Below are 23805 nucleotides of genomic sequence, written 5' to 3' on the forward strand. Positions count from 1 at the left end.
GGCATGGGGGGAGATTTGGTCTTGAAGACGAATCTCAAGGACAGGTGGTTGACAAGCGAGAACAATGGAAAGGTGAATAAAGTCTGTTGGATATTGTTAAATCGAAGAACATGTAAGTAGTACTATCGAAATTACTTAGACAATGATGAATGACATAGAGGGAGCAGGCTCTCTCACTGATATTGATTTGGAAAAATGGTAGCAGTAGGGTTTTGTGATTCCATAGTAAGTTAAATATTCTTTTTGTTTAATAGTTACCCTAGAATAATCTAGACTGTAAAGAACATTTCATACCGCAAGTTTAATGGTAGCAAGAGAATGACTAACCAGATAGGTTGCAACCGACAAACTAGTAATACTGTAAACCAGAAACTGTAAGTGGTTGCATGATGCTAAAGGACCAGCGAAAGTTCTGGAAACAACTGAGTGATTTTTAAGTAATACTGTGTGAAACATTATTTCGATTAAAATTGCTGGTTCTGTGTATTTAAATGCAATCTTATTTTAACCTACAGAGTAGTAGTGGTATTTTCTTTATATTAAGGTAAATGTTGAGCAATTTAAGCTATGTATATTTGCCCTAAATCTCAGGCAAGATCCAAGACAAGAAAATGGAAAACCCATAATTATGCACATGCATACCAGAATCAGAAGAGCAACTACCGAACAATGAAAGCTTAAACAGTAGGAAGTATTTCTCCAGCAAGAGCAAAACTAATGAATTAGCAGCTATGGTAAGACAGAAACACAAATTCCCATATGAATTTGACTGGGAAAAATTTCCAAGGCCGTAGCCAAAACGATGAATACTAGCCAAGACCCACTTGTGAGACATAAAACCCGAAACGTGAAACTAAATATATAAATATCCAGCACAGAGATATATGACTCTGTGAGATTAGGATACCAACAGAATAACTATTTTAAGAGTTTAGGGTTTGAGGGTTTGAGCCTGAAGGCGACCTTGTTTCCCCGAACACCATCACACATTTTTTTTAAAAACATATTCCTTATCAGACAGAATAGCTAGTAAACAAAATAATGGATAAATATGAAGTAAAAGGCATCCATCGTGCAAAAAAATTTAGCAGAACTGTTCACAAACAGAGCGATAATATTTCTGGAAAAACTATAAACATTTCCATCAACAACAGGAAAATTGTTGAACCTTAAAATAGGAAAATCATGCTTTACATTCTTATGAAGACAGAATGATAAACACAAAGAACATAAGTATATTTATATATATATACTTATGGTCTGAAGCTGTGTAGCAACATATTAAGGAAAACCAACAAAAAATCTCAGAAACCTCATGCAAGCCGAAACAGGTCTTGCCTTAATAAATACAACCCAGTAATCAGTGTGGCCTCAACAGTTCTTAACCCTGGCTTGCACCGTAACGCCAAAATATTTACATTTAACCAAAAAGAATGAAACCCAACATGGGGATAAACAAGGAGCGTTGTGCGCAGCTCGACACAGGTAGTTCCCTACGACAGTGGAGCTTCCAGTATGTCAATATTTCTGAGAATACACCTTCAGGCAGAGAGAACTCGCCATTCGAAACAAAAATCAGTAAGGGAGCCATTCGAGCTTACCCAAAAAACCATTAGAGGCTCAAGCCCTGTATGGGTGGGGTTGAAACCCTTTGAAGGGCTTTCCAAAGGCGCGGCCTTGACCATTTCCCAAACCTGTAGAAGATAGCCAGAAATAGAGGAATTAGAATAGCAAAACCTGTAACATTTTCTGAGTTAACAGTAAAAGAAATCTTTAGATGCAAATTTCCTCACCTGGGTATCAGCAAAAATATTTCCGAACATGAGCACGAACCCCTCGAGCAGTACTCGGGACGATCTAGCAGCATCAAGTGACATGCTTGCAGAACAAACCAACCGCCATGGACAGAGAGCAGAGCTTAGCGCGAAGGAGGAAAGGGCAAAATGAACCGCGGAGCCTGTCCCGGAAGATGGTAAAACACACCAAATTAACCAGAGCCGTTGGATCAAGGTCTGGCGATCTCCTCCGTAGATGCGATGATGGATCCGAGGACCACTAACAGCTCTACAGTGCGCATTAACACATCTTGACAGGTAGTGTAAATGCCAGCCAAAACCAAGGTGCGTCGAGCTCGAGGCGAGTCCTGGAGTCCGAGCTGGAGGGATGGGTCATTAAATTCAAAACGGATAAGGGACTGTCCTCCACAATACGGATTATTGATTTCATAGCAGACCATTAAATGATGATTGAACCCTTTGACTTGTGGTTGCAAATGATGTTGTAATAACTGGATGGGTGGATGACCCTAGTTTGGTTCACACAAAAAGAACTTGATTACATTTTAACAGTGGTTAGTGAGTGTAGATACATGTGGGTAAATCGTATTAAATAATTTTTTTATTATGTAAATGGGGTTATGACATGTGGTATCAGAGCCCAGTTTACAAAGCTAGGGCCTCTGGCAAATGTGGTCAAATCATTATTATGTCCTGATGTTTCTTGATTAATGTTAACTCACTGATGTGTGGAGTACAAGAAATAGCAGGTTGTGAAATGAACGAACAGTGTTCCAAACAGAAAAATGGCTGGCCCAGGAGCTATTGCATTCCCTGGAAATAATCCTGAACTATGGATACAGTTAGGAGAAGAGGCACGCAGTACTAATCATACCATATTAGAGGTAGTTCAGGAACTAAAGAATGAGATGGCCCGCCTGCGGGAGGACAATGCAAGGCTAACCATGGAACAGGAGAAGATTTTGAAAAGCTTGTCTGATAAGTAGAATCAGCGCCAGCCGATTCCTAGCCCTGAGCGGGGCCGAATGTCTGAGGAATAGGGCTACAATACGGAACTTGAAGGAACAGGAGGAGGGGAAGAACATCAGGAAGAGAAGTCGGACAATGCTTCAGAGCACCCCACATCAAAAAGGCAGCAAGTGGAATTACAAGGGGAATTCCGGAAAATTAAACTGCCACTCTTCGATGGAGAGCTAGAAGAAGCAGCCGAAGCCTGGTTAATTAACATGAATAAATACTTTCAGTTATATGAGTACGATCACAATCTAAAGGCTCGACTGGCTATCTTTCAACTGCAAGGGAAGGCCACTTTATGGTGGGAAGAGGTCAAGATTGCATGCGGGGTAAGTGAACAAAATATAACTTGGGAGAAGTTCCAAAATTTCTTCAAGGAAAGATATCTGACGGAACGGTTTTATGATGAGAAAGCAAGGGAATTTCACGATCTGTGGCTTGGACAGCAAACCATGGATGAGTTCATCACCCGTTTTACCTCCTTGCTCCATTATGTACCTTACATACGTGAGGAAAAGGCCAAGGTACAACATTTTGTCAGCAGTTTACCTGTGGCAATGAGGGAGAGAATTGAATTCGATAACCCAAAAACAATGGACGAGGTTATACGAAAAGCTAGGATATGCTATCAGCAAAGCAAGCAGAAGGGTGAAATACCAAGCAGAAAATGGGCTGATAAGAAAAATAATAGAATTGCTATGGGCAATAAAGGAAATCAGAGCAGTGCTGGCAAAGGATTTTCCAAGGGACAAAACAACAGAAACCAGCCCAAAAACCCGCTCAGAATTAAGCCACCATCTGAAACAAAATTCAGCGAGCAATCTGGTAGATTTGATAATGAAGGAACAACAAGACCCCCAGTACAATGTTGGGGATGTGGGGGGCCACACTATGTTAAAAACTGTCCTCATCATAAAGGTATCAAAAAGATAGAAAAGATAGATCAACGCCTTAGAATTTAGCCTCTTCGAGGGGGAAACCTCCTTTACATTACATAAATGAACAATTCTTAGATGATACAAATGAAAAGACCTCCTTTCTATATATAGGAGTCTAAGGGGTCATAACATAATCAGAGCCGACATAACAATAATAATGTAAGGGCACAATAATAACAATAGTGGGCTTCTATGGGGCACAATAGTAACGATATGGGCACTACATGGGTACATCAATATAATAAGTGGGTTGTACTAATAACAATAAGGGGTTATGCTAGTAGTATAGGGGCCTAACATGCCCCTCTCCTTCAAAAAGCGTTGTCCTCAATGCTTGAGTAGTTCTTGATGCTTCTGTATAAAATTCTTGTCCTCCCATGTGGAATCTTCAGCGGGTAAGTCCTTCCACTTGATGAGATACTTTGAAATTGATCAATTTCATAGCTGTTGGGTTCTTGTTTCTGTGACTGCTCCAGGTTCCAATATGATTTTTCCTTCCTCTTCAATTTCTGGCAATATTGTTTGAATTGGGATCTTTTGCAACTTTTGAATAAGTGGCCATAATTCTTCGTCCTTCTTCCATTCATCCCTTGCTTTATTTATCCAATCTAGTTGGATAATAGAAATAGCACAAAACAATGCTTCCACATCCTCATCCTTGAAGAGTCTTCCCATTCGGTAAGGTCGCCATTTTGTAAGTGCATGTAATATTGCCAACATTTCTTTCTCATAAATAGCTTGCTTGAGATGTAGTAGTAAAAACACCTAATCACCTACATCAAAAATGTTTTCACTACGATGTTGATCTACCTGTTGTTTCGTTTGATTTTGTGCCGAAGTGGAATTATCCTTTAAAAGTTGGAGAACTTGTTGTTTATGCTCGATGTGATCTTTCTCTGCATGAACCTTTTTCTTCTTGATATGTCCTTCTATCTCTAGAGCTTGAGGAGTGGCAATTTCTTCCAATCCTTTACAAGATATGGTCAGATTCATTTCTTGATGCTCGATGTGATCTTTCACTTCTTGAACATTTTTCTTCTTGATATGTCCTTCTATCTTGATAGTTTGAGGAGTGGTAATTTCGACCAATGAATTACAAGATATGGTTGGATTCATTTCTTCTTTCTTGATGTGATCTTTCACTTCTTGCATGTTTTTCTTCTTGATATGTCCGTCTATCTTGAGAATTTGAGGAGGGGTAATTCTTGCCAATGCTTTACAAGATATGGTTTTATTCATTTATTGTTTCTCTGGGGTGGGGTCCTGGCGTATATCCTCTTCTTTTGATGTTTCTTGATCCTTTTCTTCCTCCTCTTCATATTCTATGTAAAATAATTTCTTCTCAGCACACTTATGACCTTTAGTGCATTTTCTATCACAATTGTAACAATGCCCTTTTTCTCTTTTCTCTTCCAATTGTTGTGGTGTAACCCTTGTAGGTTGTGGAAGGATGGGAGAAACAACACTTCCATATTTATATTTGTGAGGGGTATGCTTCCTGGTTTCCATAATTTTGATTTCCACTATGTCACAAAGCCCTTTTACTCTTTCCAATTGTTGTGGTGTTGCTCTAAAGAAGGTGTTGCTCTTTGTATCCTCATAATGTGCTATCATTTCCTCCGTGAAAATTGACCACATAACAAGTTGTTTACGAGAACAAAGCCCTTCATACCATAAAAATTGATCTGGTTCTTAATATGAAGATGCAATACATACCTTTTGTAACAGTGGTACACCATGTATATCAAAATATTGCTCCATCTGAAGTATCCAATTTACCGGATCCTTGCCATCAAACTTCCTCATCTTGCTTTTTCATGATTTTAGGAGCTCGATCTTGAAATGATTGTAACTCTGTACTTTCGGATCTTTAAGTTCTGAAATTTTGACCTATAGTAGCCCTCTGCGTCTTCTTTCCAATGCCGCCAATTTGATCCAAATTGGATTCTCTAAGGACGAGTTATGTCAAATCTCCCACAATGACCTGATTATACACTAGTTCAGTAGAGCGAAATTGTACGACATGCCACATGTCCCTATTTCAACCTTTGGCTCTAATAAATATGTACAAGAAACTATAGTCTGTCCTCTTTCTATACCTTCTTACAAAATTTCAATCCGATGCTCAGAGAGAAAGTTATGAAGATTTTCCCCAGGTCACCTATTTGGAATGTAATTCAGGAGTCTACAAAAAGACCAAATTCCTCATATCATACCTCCGCAAATATAGCGCGAAAAGCTCTGGAATTTGGACCCGAGATTTAGCGCAATGTCTTCTCAAATGAGTTTTTTTTTTAGCTTCTGAAACGTTGCAGAAACAAAGTTATAGTGAAAATTCCACGATGACCTATTTGGAGCAGCGAAACCCTAGAATCCAAAGCTCTGATACCAAATGTTATGAAACCAGCTCACAAAAAGATAGAGAAGATAGATCAATGCCTTAGAATTTAGCCTCTTCGAGGGGGCAACCTCCTTTACATTACATAAATTAACAATTCTTGGATGATACAAATGAAAAGACCTCCTTTCTATATATAGGAGTCTAGGGGGTCATAACATAATCAAAGCCGACATAACAATAATAATGTAAGGGCACAATAATAACAATAGTGGGCTTCTATGGGGCACAATAGTAACAATATGGGCACTGCATGGGTACATCAATATAATAAGTGGGTTGTACTAATAACAATAAGCGGTTACACTAGTAGTATAGGGGCCTAGCAGATGAGTTCATCACCTGTTTTACCTCCTTGCTCCGTTATGTACCTTACATACGTGACGAAAAGGCCAAGGTACAACGTTTTGTCAGCAATTTACCTGTGACAATGAGGGAGATAATTGAATTCAATAACCCAAAAACAATGGACGAGGTTATACAAAAAGCTAGGATATGCTATTAGCAGAGCAAGTAGAAGGGTGAAATACCAAGCAGAAAATGGGCTGATAAGAAAAATAACAGAATTTCTATGGGTAGTAAAGGAAATCAGAGCAGTGCTGGAAAAGGATTTCCAAGGGAAAAAACAACAGAAACTAGCCCAAAAACCCGCTCAGAATTAAACCACCATCTGAAACAAAATTCAGTGAGCAATCTGGTAGATTTGATAATGAAGGAACAACAAGACCCCCAGTACAATGTTGGGGATGTGGGGGGCCACACTATGTTAAAAACTATCCTCATCGTAAAAGTATCGAATAGGTTTCACAAATTCATGAGGCTTTAATAGTAGGCGATGTGGCCCGGAGCATTCCAAAAATTAATGCTGCTCTCGATGATCATCAGGCAGATTATCAGCCAACTATGGTGGAGTTTGAAGGTAAGATTTTTAATCATACCATATCTGTTTTAATTGATCCTGGTGCTACCTTAAGTTATGTTAGTCCTAAGGTTATGGAGCATTGTAAATTACAGTCAGTTAAATTTAAAAACCCTTGGCTAGTACAATTGGCAACCAGGGCAAAGAGGCAGGTGTTGGCCAAGGTCAACGACTGCCCTCTGGAAATAGCAGGTCAGACTTTAAGGGCAGACTTAAACATACTTCCCCTTAGATCTTATGATGTGTTGATAGGCATGGACTGGTTAGAAAAGCGTTGGTCCATTATAAACTTTAAAACAAAAACAATCTGCTACAAGGATGAGCTGGGAAAATGAAGGAGATGCAAGGTATTCCAAGGCCCGTGCAGGTTCGGCTAATAACTGCTTCTCAGCTGGAAAAATGTATCAGAAAAGGGTGTCAGGTTTATGCTATTCAGGTTGGATATGCCAACTCAAAGGACAAGACAACCACCTTGGATAGTATTCCTGTTGTTCAGGATTATGCCGATGTATTTCCAGAAGAGATACCCGGGCTGCCACCTAAGAGAGATATAGACTTCACTATTGATTTGATGCCAGGAGCAGCACCAGTGTCTCGAGCTCCTTATCATATGAGTGTACCAAAACTGACAGAGCTTAAAATGCAACTATAGGAATTGTTGGATAAGAATTACATCTATCCCAGTGTGTCGCCTTGGGGAGCCCCTGTGTTGTTTGTCAAAAAGAAGGATGGCACCCTTCGAATGTGCATGGACTATCGACAGTTAAATAAGTTAACAGTCAAGAACAAGTACCCTTTACCCCGGATTGATGAACTATTTGACCAGGTAAAAGGGGCGACTGTGTTTTCAAAAATTGATCTACGATCAGGATATCACCATATCAGAATCAGAGAGGAAGATATTGCCAAAACTGCTTTTAGGACTCGCTATGGACACTATGAGTTTGTGGTATTACCCTTTGGGTTAACCAATGCTCCTGCGACCTTTATGTGTTTGATGAATAGCATATTTCATCAGTATTTAGATAAATTCGTGTTAATATTTATTGACGATATACTGATATATTCCCGAAATGTGGAGGAGCACAAGGAACATCTTAGACTGGTGATGCAAACCCTCTGGGAACATCAATTGTACGCCAAGTACAACAAGTGTGATTTCTTTAAGGAACAAATTCAATACTTAGGACATATCATTACTAAGGATGGGATTGCGGTGGATCCCGAAAAGATTAAGACCATAATGGAATGGCTAGTTCCAAAGGATGTAGCGGATATCAGATCTTTTATGGGGTTGGCCGGTTATTATAGACGATTCGTGGAAGGATTTTCCAGAGTGGCCTACCCTATCACCTCTCTACAAAAGAAAGGGAAGGCTTTTAAATGGACTGCAGAATGCCAAAAGAGTTTTGAACAGCTCAAGCATCTGCTCACCACAACACCTATACTAAGCATAGCAGATCCCGCTAAGGATTACGTGGTGTGTACAGATGCAAGTAAGGAAGGAGTAGGAGGAGTATTGATGCAGGAGGGTAAGGTAATCACCTATGAGTCTAGAAAGTTAAAGGAACATGAGCAAAAATATTTTGTGTATGATTTGGAGCTGGCAGCTGTTATTCATGCCTTAAAAATGTGGCGCCACTACCTAATGGGGAGGAAATTTCTGTTAATGACAGATCATCATAGCCTAACTAATTATTTCAGTTAGCCTACCTTAAATGCCAGACAGGCATGGTGGGTAGACTTCTTAAGTGGTTTTGATTTCGATATTAAGCATCTAAAAGGAAAGGAGAACTGGGTAGCAGATGCTTTAAGTCGGAAGTCACATTGTCTATACGAAATTTCTTGCAACAGGGTGCAAACTACATTCGAAGACATGATAAAAGCTACAACAGCACAATATTTGAAATATTTGCAAATAAGACAGTCCAGACAGCAAATAAAATCAGCAAGGGTACACTGTGGATGTTGTTGGCATGCTGAAATATAAAAACAGGTTGTATGTACCCAACCAAATGGACATTAAAAACTTGATTTTAGATGAATTTCACAAAAGACCTTATGCTGGACACCTGGGGTATCAAAAGCTGATTACTGCACTCCAGAAGGAGTACTATTGGCCTGGAATGAAGAAGGATGCAGCAGAATATCTGACATGTTGTCAGGAATGTCAACAAATTAAAGCGGAACATCAGCACCCTGCAGGATTATTGCAACCACTACCAATTCCGGAGTGGAAATGGGAAACTATCTCTATGGATTTTATAACGGGATTACCCAAGACAAAAAGGAACAATGATTCCATCATGGTGGTAGTTGAAAAATTAAGCAAGTCAGCTCATTTTATACCAGTTCAATCCACTTATAAAGCTGTACAGATTGCCCACATTTTTATGCAGAACATTTTCAGGCTACATGGGCTGCCAAAAACTATAATTTCTGACCGAGATGTGAAATTTACTTCAGCCTTTTGGAAAACACTGTTTGAAGGGCTAGGGACTCAATTAAATTTCAGTATGGCTTACCATCCTCAAACAGATGGACAAACTGAACGGGTGAATCAAGTAGTAGAAGACATGTTGAGGTCCTACGTAATGCAACAACCCTCTAAATGGGAAGACTATCTGCACCTGGTCGAATTTGCGTATAATAATGGATATCATACTTCCCTATAGATGAGCCTGTTTGAGGTTCTGTATGGCCGGAAATGCCGCACACCCTCCAGTTGGGGGGGACCGGAGGATAAGATAATGTTAGGACCCGAAATGTTAAAAGAAATGGAAGAGATGGTCAAGAAGGTTTGATCCAACCTGAAGGCAGCCCAAGATAGGCAAAAGAATTTCGCCGACAAGAAGAGAAGTTTTAAGGAATATCAAGTGGGGGATCATGTGTATGTAAGAATTCGAGCAAAAAGGAGTACGTTACAATGGAATGGGTGTACCAAGCTAGCACCTCGGTTTTGTGGACCCTTTCAGATTTTAGCAAGAGTTGGGCTAGTAGCTTACCAGCTCACCCTACCGAGCCATATTCGGGTCCACAATGTTTTCCATGTGTCAGTACTAAAGAGATACGTTTATGATCCTAAGCACATAGTCAGTTGGCAAGATATACAGGTAAAGTAAAATCCTAAGTAGGCCAATTAATTATGATGTTGAAGGCAAAACTGACTTTAAATTTTGTTGTTTTAGGTCGAACCGGAAGGAGAATTCCTGGTCGAGCCACTGAATATACTCGAACGGAGAGAAGTCACACTGCAGAAGTGAGTCATCACCCAGGTTAAAGTGCAATGGCAGCACTTTGGGCCGGAGGAGGCCACCTGGGAAGATGAACAACTCTTGAAAGAAGCATATCCACAGTTGTTTGAGGCTGAAAAACATCGAGACGATGTTTGCTTTAGGGGGGGGGAGATGTAATGTCCCCAGGAAAACTGTAAATATTTTAATTACTGTTGTAAGAAAACAAACTAGACAATATTGTTATTCTCTGTTAGTTGAATAATATATTATTAATTTTCTGAAGCAAGGAAATGGTTGAGTGATAACAGATTTGATAACTTCTCATGTAAGAAGTAAAAAAGGGCAGTTTCCAAGAATACCCTAACTACCTCCCCTAACTAAAACACCCCAGAGGAAAAAGGGGTGAGGGGAGGAAAAACCATGCTGTTGGGACAGACGGTAAGGGGAAAATGCTAAGTCTGGTGATGACCAGATAGCATTAGCACAGAGTGCATTAAATTTAGCTGAAGACAGCAGTCTTACAGCAGGCTTGGGGGGAGATTTGGTCTTGAAGACGAATCTCAAGGACGGGTGGTTGACAAGCGAGAACAATGGAAAGGTGATTAAAGTTCATTGGATATTGTTAAAATCAAAGAACAGGTAAGTAGTACTGTCGAAATCACTTAGACAATGATGAATGACATAGAGGGAGCAGGCTCTCTCATTGATATTAATTTGAAAAAAATGGTAGCAGAAGGGTTTTGTGAATTTCATAGTAAGTTAACTATGATTTTTTGTTTAATAGTTACCCTAGGATAATCAAGACTATAAAGAACAGTTCATACCGCAATTTTAATAGTAGCTGGAGAATGACTAACCAGATGGGTTGCAACCGACAAACTAGTAAATCTGTAAACCGGAAACTGTAAGTGGTTTCATGATTCTAAAGGACCATCGAAAGTCCCGGAAACAACTTAATGATTTTTAAGTAATACTGTGTGGAACATTATTTCGATTAAACTGCGGGTTCTGTGTATTTAAATACAGTCTTATTTTAACCTACAGAGTAGTAGTGATATTTTATTTATATTAATGTAAATGTTAAACAATTTAAGTTATGTATATTTTCCCTAAAACTTAGGCAAGAACTGAGACAAGAAAATGGAAAAACCATAATTATGCACATGCATACCAGAATTAGAAGAGTAACTACCGAACAATGAAAGCTTAAACAGTAGGGAATATTTCTCCAGCAAGAGAAAAACTAATGAATTAGCAGTTATGGTAAGACAAAAACACAAATTTCCATATGACTTTGACTGGGAAAAATTTCCAAGGTCGTAGCCAGAACGATGAATACTGGCCAAGACCCACTTGTGAGACATAAAACCTGAAAAGTGAAACTAAATATATAAATATCCAGCACAGAGATATATGACTCTGTGAGATTAGGATACCAACAGAATAACTATCTTAAGAGTTTAGGGTTTGAGGGTTTGAGCCCGAAGGCGACCCTGTTTCCTCGAACACCATCGCACATTTTCTTAAAAAAACATATTCCTTATCAGATAGAATAGCTAGTAAACGAAATAATGGATAAATATGAAGTAAAAGGCATCCATCGTGCAAAAAAATTTAGCAGAACTGTTCACAAGTGGAGCGATAACATTTCTGGAAAAACTATAAACGTTTCCATCAACAACAGGAAATTGTTGAACCTCAAAATAGGAAAATCGTGCTTTACATTCTTATGAAAACAGAATGATAAATACAAAGTACATCTGAGAGAACCATTGGAAATATATATATATATATATATATATATATATATATATATATATATATATACTTATGGTGAAGCTGTGTAGCAACATATTAAGGAAAACCAACAAAAAATCTTAGAAACCTCATGCAAGCTGAAACAAGTATTGCCATAATAAATACAACACAGCAATCAGTACACCCTCAACATTTCTTAACCCTGGCTTTCACTGTAATGCCAAAATATTTACATTTAACCAAAAAGAATGAAACCCAACATGGGGACAAACAAGGAGCGCTGTGCGCAGCTCGACTCAGGTAGTTCCCTACTGTTACCGGGAATAGTGTCTATGCATAACTGCTAATCCCACTAAGGGTGGTAGCAACCTTAGAAACAAACAAAGTAAAGCTATTTTCATATTCCTTTATGACAAATAGATAAGAGAAGAATGAAGACACCAACCTCAATCTTGTGCTTGGTTCCTCACTTGATTCCTCTCCCTTTTGATAAATCCTCGCCGCTTGATTCCTTGTCAGCCCAGCTTCAAAGAGCACCTGTGGAATCAAAGCAGAACAATACTATCTGAGAATAGAGATCTACTAGCATAAACAATATAAGATCAGATGTATATTGACCACACACAAACATATATCATAAAATATGCAAGAATATGGAGGAAAACTTGAATAGCTTTATTGATATCAAGAAAAGAGCAGGGGAGGATTACAACCAATTGTTCTGACCCAACGTCATCCTCTCAGCAAGAAGCACTTCTTCACCTCATGAAAAGCTTAGATCACCCAACACTATGATGCTTGCAGCAAGAAACCAACAACACTTCCTTACAAGATACAAAATTCTAGCCTCTGGATCTCTTGAGAAGGGATCCATATATAGATGTTTGAAAGGGTGGTGAGTTAGCTTCTGGGGTTTGATTAGTTTCCTCTCTCTAATAGTTCTTGATTCCACTTGGAGAAAGATGATCTCTTACTCATCCCTGGGCGAATTCAGCGAGGCAAGTGTCACAGGAGAAGTTTCTGGAAGATTCCATGATTTTCCACCTCGCACACTGCCTCTGCCATTTGTCCATTCTCACCCATCGCACCCCATAGGATGGATTTTCAACATGCATCGCACCCTCTAAGTGTATTTAGGTGGGATGCAGCGCACTTTGTCCATGGAGCAGGTGAGATGGTCTAGTTTTGACCGGTTCTGAGTAGTTTTTCATGGAGAACTTCTGGGAGATGATGTGATCAGCTGACCTTGTTCTTTAGGGGTTGGAACAACACTTTTAGGGACTTAGGAGCCCTTGGTTTATGGAAATTTAGGATTGGGGTTGCAGTGCCAAAAATGTCTATAACAGTTGCCCCCTAAAGCGTGAGGTCGTTAATCAATTTTTGATGTTGGGTGAAATGCCTTATCATGAGGATCCGAAGTTTTTCGAGCTGGAAGGTGACCTGTAATAAGATACAATAGAACACATTATCTTCATAATATTTTTCATTTCCTGGCTGAGTCAGGCGTTCCCATGCTCAACTTTATAAATTCATTTTCATGTACATAGGACAGACAATCTTCTGAGTGCAGACTGATGATCCCGGTAGAGCCATCATCCCTTAGGTTGGATGATTATCTGTTACCAGGAATAGTGTCTATGCAAAACTACTAATCCCACTAAGGGTGGTAGCAACCTTAGAAACAAACAAAGTAAAGCTATTTTCGTATTCCTTTATGACAAATAGATAAGAGAAGAATGAAGACACCAACCTCAATCTTGCGCTTGGTTCCTCACTTGATTCCTCTCCCTTCTGATAGATCCTCGCCGCTTGCTTCCTCGTCAGCCCAGCTTCAAAGAGCACCTATGGAATCAAAGCAGCACAATACTATCCGAGAACAGAGATCTACTAGCATAAACAATATAAGATCAGATGTATATTGACCACACACAAACATATATCATAAAATATGCAAGAACATGGAGGAAAACTTGAATAGCTTTATTGATATCAAGAAAAAAGCAGGGGAGGATTACAACCAATTGTTCTGACCCAGCGTCATCCTCTCAGCAAGAAGCCCTTCTTCACCTCATGAAAAGCTTAGATCACCCAACACTATGATGTTGCAGCAAGAAACCAACAACACTTCCTTACAAGATACAAAATTCCAGCCTCCCTGGATCTCTTGGGAAGGGATCCATATATAGATGTTTGAAAGGGGGGTGAGTCAGCTTCTGGGGTTTGATTAGTGTCCTCTCTCTGATAGTTCTTGATTCCACTTGGAGAATGATGATCTCTTACTCATCCCTGGGTGAATTCAGGGAGGCAAGTGTCACAGGAGAAGTTTCTGGAAGATTCCATGATTTTCCACCTCGCACACTGCCTCTGCCATTTGTCCATTCTCGCCCATCGCACCCCATAGAAGGGATTTTCAACATGCATCACACCCTCTATGTGTATTTAGGTGGGATGCAACACACTTTGTCCATGGAGCAGGTGAGATGGTCCAGTTTTGACCAGTTCTGAGTCGTTTTTCATGGAGAATTTCTAGGAGATGATGTGATTGTTGGCATTATGATTCAGGTGTTGTACTTGATGGCAAACGCCTTCAGGTGGTAAATCAAGAAGGACGCAGGAAATTTTGTTTAGCAAGCGCGTCCCCGCAGGTATTCCATACAGAACCCGCGTCTAGGGACGCCGACCAGCCGTTCAGAAGGTGCGTCCGCCCAGTGCACACATTTCAAGGTAGAGAAAAACTCGTGGGGGATTCTTGTGTGGTATCTAGCCGACGGTTGCGTGTTTCTCTGGTGTCGGCTCGTGGTATTGTTCCACGCTTTGGGGAGAAGCTTGCCTATATAAAGCAAAGGAGTTCATTTGGATTAGGCATCATCTTGGTTGATCATCTCTTGGTGTGATCTAGTCCATATCTTTAAGGGTAAATCTTCTAATGGACTACGATCTATATGGCGCATGATCAGATCTGTGGATCTGAGTGTTTGGGTTGGTTCTGAAGTCCTCTTATCTTCTATATCTAAAGGGACGCAGATTCAGTGAAGGGAAAGTGCGCCGGGACGCAGTACAGTAAAGGATCAGGTGCGTCTCTGAAGCGAAGGACGCGGCGCGACTGTGGTATTGGGTGCGTCTCTGAAGCGAAAGACGCGGCGCGATAGTGTTGATGTGTGCGTCGGTCGCAGACAAGCAAAAGGAACAGTGCGTCTGCACGCAGAACAGCATAAGGTATACTGCGTCCAGTCGCAGGCCACAGAAAGAAAATATGCGTCCCTGTCTCAAGATGATCTGTTAACTGTATATTTCTGTTCATAAGGTGTTCTGGGTTGTTTCTGTAATTACTGATCTGATATCTGTAGTAGACTGTATCTGTTGTATACTTGTTGATCATTTTGAAAAGAAGTAGGGGGTTGTAGCTCCCTTCCAGGAGAAGTCTGGAAAACAAGAAAGAGTTGTAGCTCTTTGCAGGTTGCAGCCTGCGTGCTGGTAAAGGACTGCACCAGTACAAAATCATTGTAAAAAGAATTTCTTGAAAGAAGATAGAGACATTATTGCAGCAGGTGGTTTTTCTCCCGCATTGGGTTTCCACCTTACATCTTGTGTTCTTTGGTGTGACTGTCTATTTTCTTTATTCATGCTCATTGTTTTATGGTACTGATATGCAAGAATATTTCAAAAGATCAAATAAGGAAGATTTGGTAAATTGCTAGATAATACTGATTCCCCCCCCCCCTCAGTATTATTTCCAACAATTGGTATCGGAGCAGGTCCTTCAGAACAGCTTGATCGCTTGAAGGTAGATCGTTCATCATGAGCAACTACGAGAGAGAAGCATCAATCAGGCCACCCGTCTTCGATGGAACAAACTTCAATTATTGGAAGGTAAGAGTTACTGCATATCTTCAATCTCTTGGTACAGAAGTTTGGAACATTGTAGAATCAGGCTATGCCTTTCCTTCAGTTACTCCTACAGATCCAGCTGAGAAAAAGCAGTATGAAACAAATGCAAAAGCAGTCAGCACTCTATTAGGAAGTATATCTCAAACAGAGTTCATGAAGGTCATGCACTTCAAATCAGCAAAAGAGATATGGGACAAAATGATCACTAGCTATGAAGGAGATGAACAGGTAAAAGAAGCTAAACTTCAAACTCTCAGGATTCAATATGAGACTCTCAAGATGTATAATGATGAAAGTGTGGCTAATTATTTTCTTCGAGTAGATGAGATTGTTAATTGTATGAAAAATTTGGGTGAAGAAATAAAAGAGACTATAGTAGTTCAAAAGATTCTAAGATCTTTATCTCCCAAGTTTGAATCTAAAGTATCTGCAGTAGAAGAAAAGGAAAATCTCCGTGTTCTCACTATGTCTCAGCTGCATGGAATTCTAACTGCTTATGAAATGAGAAAGGGAGGTCCATCAGATAGAAGGGAAGCTGCTTTTAAAGCATCAGGCAAAGAAGATCACTATGAAGCATGTCATGTTCCAGAAGAAGAAGAAGAAGAATCAAACTTTGTCAGAAATCTTCAAAGGGGTTCTGGAAGGTTCAGAGGTAAGCTACCTTTCAAATGTTTTGCTTGTGGAAGAGTAGGTCATTATGCTGCAAAATGCTCTTATAAGGATAAAGGAAAGGAACCAGTTAGATGGAACAAGAAACAGGGTACAAATAAGAAAAGCTACTACACCCATGAAGATAGCGATGGCTTATCAAACAGTGATGAAGATGAACAAAGTAACAAATATAGATTGTTAATGGCATTTGAAGATGACAATTATGAGGATGCTATAGATGTGGATAACCTTTATGATGAAATTACTAGACTCAAGAGATGTATAGAAGAAAAGAACATGATTATTGATACTCTACAATTTCAGATTGATGAAAAGGAAAAACATCTTGAAAAATTAGAAGGTGAAATTGTTGGTCTTAGAAAAGAAATTGAGAAAACAAAAACTATTAATCTCAAGTTTGTCAAAGGATCTGAAACGTTGAATGAGATTATCAGTGTGCAGCGATCTCCTCTAAATAAGACAGGTCTGGGCTACAATGGAGAAACTTCTCAAGCTTCCACTTCAAAAAGTTATCTTGATGCCGCAAGAAGAAATGAGCAAGAACACAAGGAAGATCATCAGGTAAAGCAGGGACAAACTTCAAACTATCAGGGGCAATCCAGCTTAAGGGTGAACAAAAGCCACAACCAGCCACAGGTAAAACCTTCTCAATTTGGTTCAAGAATAGATGAAAATAGAAATTACAATCAGTCGGCTGGTAGATTCAATAATCGCAGAAACTTCTTCAATGGACAATGCTTTTCTTGCCATAACTTTGGTCACAAAGCAGCCCAATGTGTTGCGTATAAAACAATCATGACTAGGGAAGCTCAAAAACAAAGAAGCATGACAGGGAATACAAAAAGGACCTATAACAATTTTTCAGCTCTTGAAAATGAAGTTGAATGCTCTATTTGCAATAATTTTGGACATGAAGATGTTGAATGCAGAAGCAGGTTTCCGGAAAGAAAGGTACAAGAACAAAAAAGGGAACAAACCTCAGGCACCAAAACATGGAAAATAAAGGAACCTCAAACAGAAAGATGTGGGATAGCATTCTATGCAGAAGGACAAGAAAATCTATGGTACATTGACAGTGGATGTTCAAAGCACATGACAGGTGATAAAGAAAAACTTGAATCTTATTCTAATTTAGAAAAGGGAAAGAAAGTCTCTTTTGGAAATGATACTCCTGCAACTATAAAAGGAAAAGGTATTGCTCCTTTAAAAGAAGATGTTAAGGCTGGAAATGTTTTGTTTGTTGATGGACTAAAGCATAATCTTCTAAGTGTAAGCCAGATGTGTGATCAAAGAACCGAGGTTATATTCAGATCAAATGGATGTCTTGTTCGTGATCTTGATACAGGTAAAACAGTTCTCAAAGGAAAAAGAACTTCAAATAATCTATACATTTTTGATGAAGAACAACAACAATGCTATTTAAGCAAGGATGAAGAGCACTGGTTATGGCATCGAAGATTGGGACATCTAAGTTTCTCACAAATAAGGAAAGCTTGCAAATATCAGGCAGTTCGCGATCTTCCAGATATCAAAATTCCTGACAACACCATGTGCAGATCATGTCAGTTTGGAAAACAGACTAGAACTAACTTTCCAGAGAAAGAAGGATCAGCCAGTATGCCTCTGGAGCTAGTACATACAGATGTATGTGGACCATTCAGAAAAAGAACACCTAGAGGAGAGGAATACTTGATATTATTTATTGACGATTTCTCCAGGTTTGTTTGGTTGGGACTTATGAAGCACAAAGATGAAGCTTTCGAAAAATTCAAATCCTTCAAAGCCTTGGCTGAAAATGAATCAGGTCACAAGATTAAGTGCCTCAGATCCGACAGAGGTGGAGAATTTACTTCAAATGAATTTTTCGATTTCTGTGATGAACATGGAATAAGGAGAGAATTTTCTACAGCTAGAACTCCTCAGCAAAATGGAGTAGTGGAAAGAATGAACAGAACAGTCCAGCAAATGGCTCGTGCTATGCTTGATGAATCAGGAACTCCTGCAACCTTCTGGGGTGAAGCTGCACATGCGGCAGTTATTATTCTCAACAAGACAAATGTTCGAGTGAACAGCACTCAAACTCCTCATGAGCTCTGGAGTGGTAAAACTCCTTCAGTAAAGCACTTCAAAATCTTTGGGAGCAAATGCTATATCAAAAATACTGAGGAGCAGCTTGGAAAACTTGATCCTAGAGCAGATGAAGGAATTCTTCTTGGCTACTCTCCACATAGCAAAGCATACAAATGCTACAATAAAAGACTTGGCAGAATTGTTGAAAGCATTGATGTAGTGGTTGATGAGAAAGGATACATTCCTAGGCAAATACATCGTGAAGACATTGAAGAAGATGAAAGCTACCCTCAAAGACAGAATGATGAAGAAGAAGAACCGCAAGAACAATTTCAAGACGGACCTCACGAAGAAGCAGAAGAAAGAACAAGAATAGAAGAAAAGACTCCATCCAGATATGTTCAAAAGAACCATCCAGAATCTCAGATCATGGGACAAAAGGAAGCAGGTATACAAACTAGAAGAACAGTTGCAGAAGCTTCAAGTTATTTGGCATTACTCTCCTCTACTGAACCACAAAATGTGAAAGAAGCATGCAAAGATGAATGTTGGGTGAAAGCAATGGATGAAGAACTTGAGCAAATCGAAAAGAACAATACTTGGGAGCTGGTTCCTAGACCAAAGGATAAGAATGTTATCGGAACAAAATGGGTGTTCAAAAATAAATTGAATGAAAATGGAGAAGTAATTAGAAACAAAGCCAGACTTGTTTGTAAAGGGTATGCACAGCAAGAAGGAATAGACTTTGAAGAAACTTTTGCTCCTGTTGCAAGACTTGAGGCCATCCGAATGTTTCTTGCTCTCTCAAGTTGTCAGAACTTCAAAGTATTTCAAATGGATGTGAAATCAGCTTTTCTGAATGGAGACTTGGATGAAGAAGTGTACATTGAACAGCCAGATGGTTTCATTCTTGGAAACGATCCAAATCTTGTATGTCGATTAAAAAAGGCTCTCTATGGTCTCAAACAAGCTCCAAGGGCTTGGTACTACCGGTTGGACAAATATCTTCATCAACAAGGTTTCTCAAAAGGTTCAGCAGATAGCAATCTTTATATAAAAGTTGAAAATGACAAATTACTAATACTTGTTGTGTATGTAGATGACATTATTTTTGGCAGTAATGAAGAAGCTATGAGTCAAAACTTTGCCTCAGTCATGCAGAAAGAATTTGAGATGTCCTTGCTAGGAGAACTGACATACTTTCTTGGTTTGCAAATCCAACAAAAGAAAGGAGGAATCCTTTTATCTCAAACCAAGTATCTCAAGCAGATTTTGAAGAAATATGGCATGGAAGATGCAAAACCAGTATGTACACCCATGGTCACAGGATGTAGTCTCAGTGCAAATGACGAATCTGCAGCAGTTCATCAACCAACCTACAGATCTATGATTGGAAGTCTACTATATTTGACAGGTACCCGACCAGACATCATGCATGCAGTTGGAATAGTTGGAAGGTTTCAGGCAAATCCAAAGGAGACTCATCTTCAAGCAGTAAAGAGAATCTTCAAATATCTTCAAGGGACTCAAAATTATGGCCTATGGTATCCTAGAGATTCAGATCTCACTCTTCATGCTTATACAGATGCAGATTGGGCCGGAAGCGTGGATGACAGGAAAAGCACAAGTGGTGGTGCATTCTTTATGGGTTCTAGACTGGTATCTTGGTTCAGCAAGAAACAGAGTTCAATTGCCTTGTCTACAGCTGAAGCGGAATATGTTGCGGCTGCATCTTGTTGCACCCAACTTCTTTGGATGATGCAGACTTTGCAGGATTATCAAATCACTTGTACACCTCCTATTCCTATCTTATGTGACAACACAAGTGCAATCAGCATCTCAAAGAATCCGGTTATGCATTCAAAAACCAAGCACATACCAATCAAGTACCATTTTCTCCGGGAACAAGTACTTGAACAGAAGGTCAAGTTGGAGTATGTTCCTTCTAAGGAACAAGTTGCTGATATTTTCACCAAACCGTTGCCCAGGGACACTTTTGAATACCTCAGGCAAAAGCTGGGGGTTGTTGATGCATCATCTCACTGTTGACCATCTTCCTATTGATGGTATAGGCTCAGGGGGAGCACATAATGCATTGTTGGCATTATGGAGAAGGAGATCTTGGAAATAGCTGCAATATGTCTCTGTCTTCTTCATGATGGATTTCTGGTTACAATTCTGGAGAAGCATGAGCACAGGGGGAGCATACCCTTTGCTCTTGATGTCAAAGGGGGAGAATGATGAAGCTGAAAGTTTATGTGGTTGCCATCAAGTCCAAAGGGGGAGTTTGTTGGCATTATGATTCAGGTGTTGTACTTGATGGCAAACGCCTTCAGGTGGTAAATCAAGAAGGACGCAGGAAATTTTGTTTAGCAAGCGCGTCCCCGCAGGTATTCCATACAGAACCCGCGTCTAGGGACGCCGGCCAGCCGTTCAGAAGGTGCGTCCGCCCAGTGCACACATTTCAAGGTAGAGAAAAACTCGTGGGGGATTCTTGTGTGGTATCTAGCCGACGGTTGCGTGTTTCTCTGGTGTCGGCTCGTGGTATTGTTCCACGCTTTGGGGAGAAGCTTGCCTATATAAAGCAAAGGAGTTCATTTGGATTAGGCATCATCTTGGTTGATCATCTCTTGGTGTGATCTAGTCCATATCTTTAAGGGTAAATCTTCTAATGGACTACGATCTATATGGCGCATGATCAGATCTGTGGATCTGAGTGTTTGGGTTGGTTCTGAAGTCCTCTTATCTTCTATATCTAAAGGGACGCAGATTCAGTGAAGGGAAAGTGCGCCGGGACGCAGTACAGTAAAGGATCAGGTGCGTCTCTGAAGCGAAGGACGCGGCGCGACTGTGGTATTGGGTGCGTCTCTGAAGCGAAAGACGCGGCGCGATAGTGTTGATGTGTGCGTCGGTCGCAGACAAGCAAAAGGAACAGTGCGTCTGCACGCAGAACAGCATAAGGTATACTGCGTCCAGTCGCAGGCCACAGAAAGAAAATATGCGTCCCTGTCTCAAGATGATCTGTTAACTGTATATTTCTGTTCATAAGGTGTTCTGGGTTGTTTCTGTAATTACTGATCTGATATCTGTAGTAGACTGTATCTGTTGTATACTTGTTGATCATTTTGAAAAGAAGTAGGGGGTTGTAGCTCCCTTCCAGGAGAAGTCTGGAAAACAAGAAAGAGTTGTAGCTCTTTGCAGGTTGCAGCCTGCGTGCTGGTAAAGGACTGCACCAGTACAAAATCATTGTAAAAAGAATTTCTTGAAAGAAGATAGAGACATTATTGCAGCAGGTGGTTTTTCTCCCGCATTGGGTTTCCACCTTACATCTTGTGTTCTTTGGTGTGACTGTCTATTTTCTTTATTCATGCTCATTGTTTTATGGTACTGATATGCAAGAATATTTCAAAAGATCAAATAAGGAAGATTTGGTAAATTGCTAGATAATACTGATTCCCCCCCCCCCTCAGTATTATTTCCAATAGTGATTAGCTGACCTTGTTCTTTTAGGGGTTGGAACAACAATTTTAGGGACTTAGGAGCCCTTGGTTTATGGAAATTTAGGATTGGGGTTGCAGTGCCCAAAAATGTCTATAACAATTGCCCCCTAAAGCATGAGGTCGTTAATTAATTTTTGATGTTGGGTGAAATGCTTTATCATGAGGATCGGAAGTTTTTCGAGCTGGAAGGTGACTTGTAATAAGATACAATACAACACATTATCTTCATAATATTTTTCATTTCTTGGCTGAGTCGGGCATTCCCATGCTCAGCTTTAGAAAATTCATTTTCATGTACATAGGACAGACAATCGTCTGAGTGCAGAATGATGATCCCGGTAGAGCCATCATCCCTTAGGTTGGATGATTATCTGTACAACAATTATGTACAATGGATGTCTTTATTTCCCTGAATGTATCTCGCAGCCCGGATGGATGAAACTAGATTCGGGGTCTTCAATCTCATTCGATCTTCACTCGAAGTACAAGTCAATCCATGTGAGAGATGTTTTGGAGTCGAACATGGAAAGACATTGCCTGATTACCAACCAATGATGTAAGCTGTTAACAGGCATGAGAGGAATCACCGATAATGATGATGACCCTCAAGGTATTGCAGTACAATTCACACGGTGTGAAAGAGGGACTTGGCGTCGAACACCATGCAAAATCTTTCGATCGAAGGCAAGTGATGTAAACCTGTCGCCGAGAGAAACTTGCCATTGAGGCATGCAAGCTTTAAAGTACTGGAAGGGCTGTTCCTAAATCAACTTCTTGGATAATGAGCTGATGTCGACAAGAAGCAATCCGTCACAGGAGGGCCTTAATGAATCCCACATCTATGACACGGAACGGAGCAAATGATTTTAATGGAGGTGAAAACGATTTGAGGATACAAGGTTCAGGATGGCGGTCATGAAAAGATGGAGAGTGAATGTATTGCAGTGGATGAGACACAGGTGAATCCTCTAAGTGACTTCTCTTGAACATATCAGCAACACTGACATGATGGATTGGTAGCATTAACCCCAAATATGGATGGTGTAATGGAACCATGGTGATGTGACCGGTGAATGGAACAACCCAACCCGACTCGGATGCGGAGTGAAAGTGTCATGTTCAAGAGTGACTTGCTACCAATAAAGTTTCTTCAAGTTTTCTTCCCAATTTTTCCCCAGTCATTGCTGACCAGTACCTCTTTATTTTTGTCAAGCTTGAGGAGGATAACATATGCTTGTTCTATAATATGCCCTTCGGGCAAACCCATCTCTATGTTTTAACGAGCCTAGCGATAGTGAAACTTGGTCTTGTCTGTGAGGACAAGTTTGTCGCTATTAGGTTTTAACGAGTTTAACGACAAGGAAAACTTGGTCCTTTTCAATTTTAGAGAGTCTGAAAGGGACGTAAAGGAAACTCCAATAGTTCCTTTTTCGTCATATAATCCCTTAGGTCCGAAAAAGTATAAAACAATATGAAAGGGATGAATTTTCAATAATTTTAACGAGCCAAACAAGACAAGCGCTCGATCTTTTTGTGTAATATACCATCGGGTCCAAAAAGATTAAAATTTAAAGGAGGGATAGCACTTCCGGTCACTTTAATGAGCTGGAGAGGCC

The sequence above is a fragment of the Pinus tabuliformis genome, chromosome 6, assembly GCF_031772625.1.
Source record: "Pinus tabuliformis cultivar Carrire ecotype Pingquan chromosome 6, CPIR1, whole genome shotgun sequence".
In the NCBI taxonomy this organism is placed as follows: Eukaryota; Viridiplantae; Streptophyta; class Pinopsida; order Pinales; family Pinaceae; genus Pinus; species Pinus tabuliformis.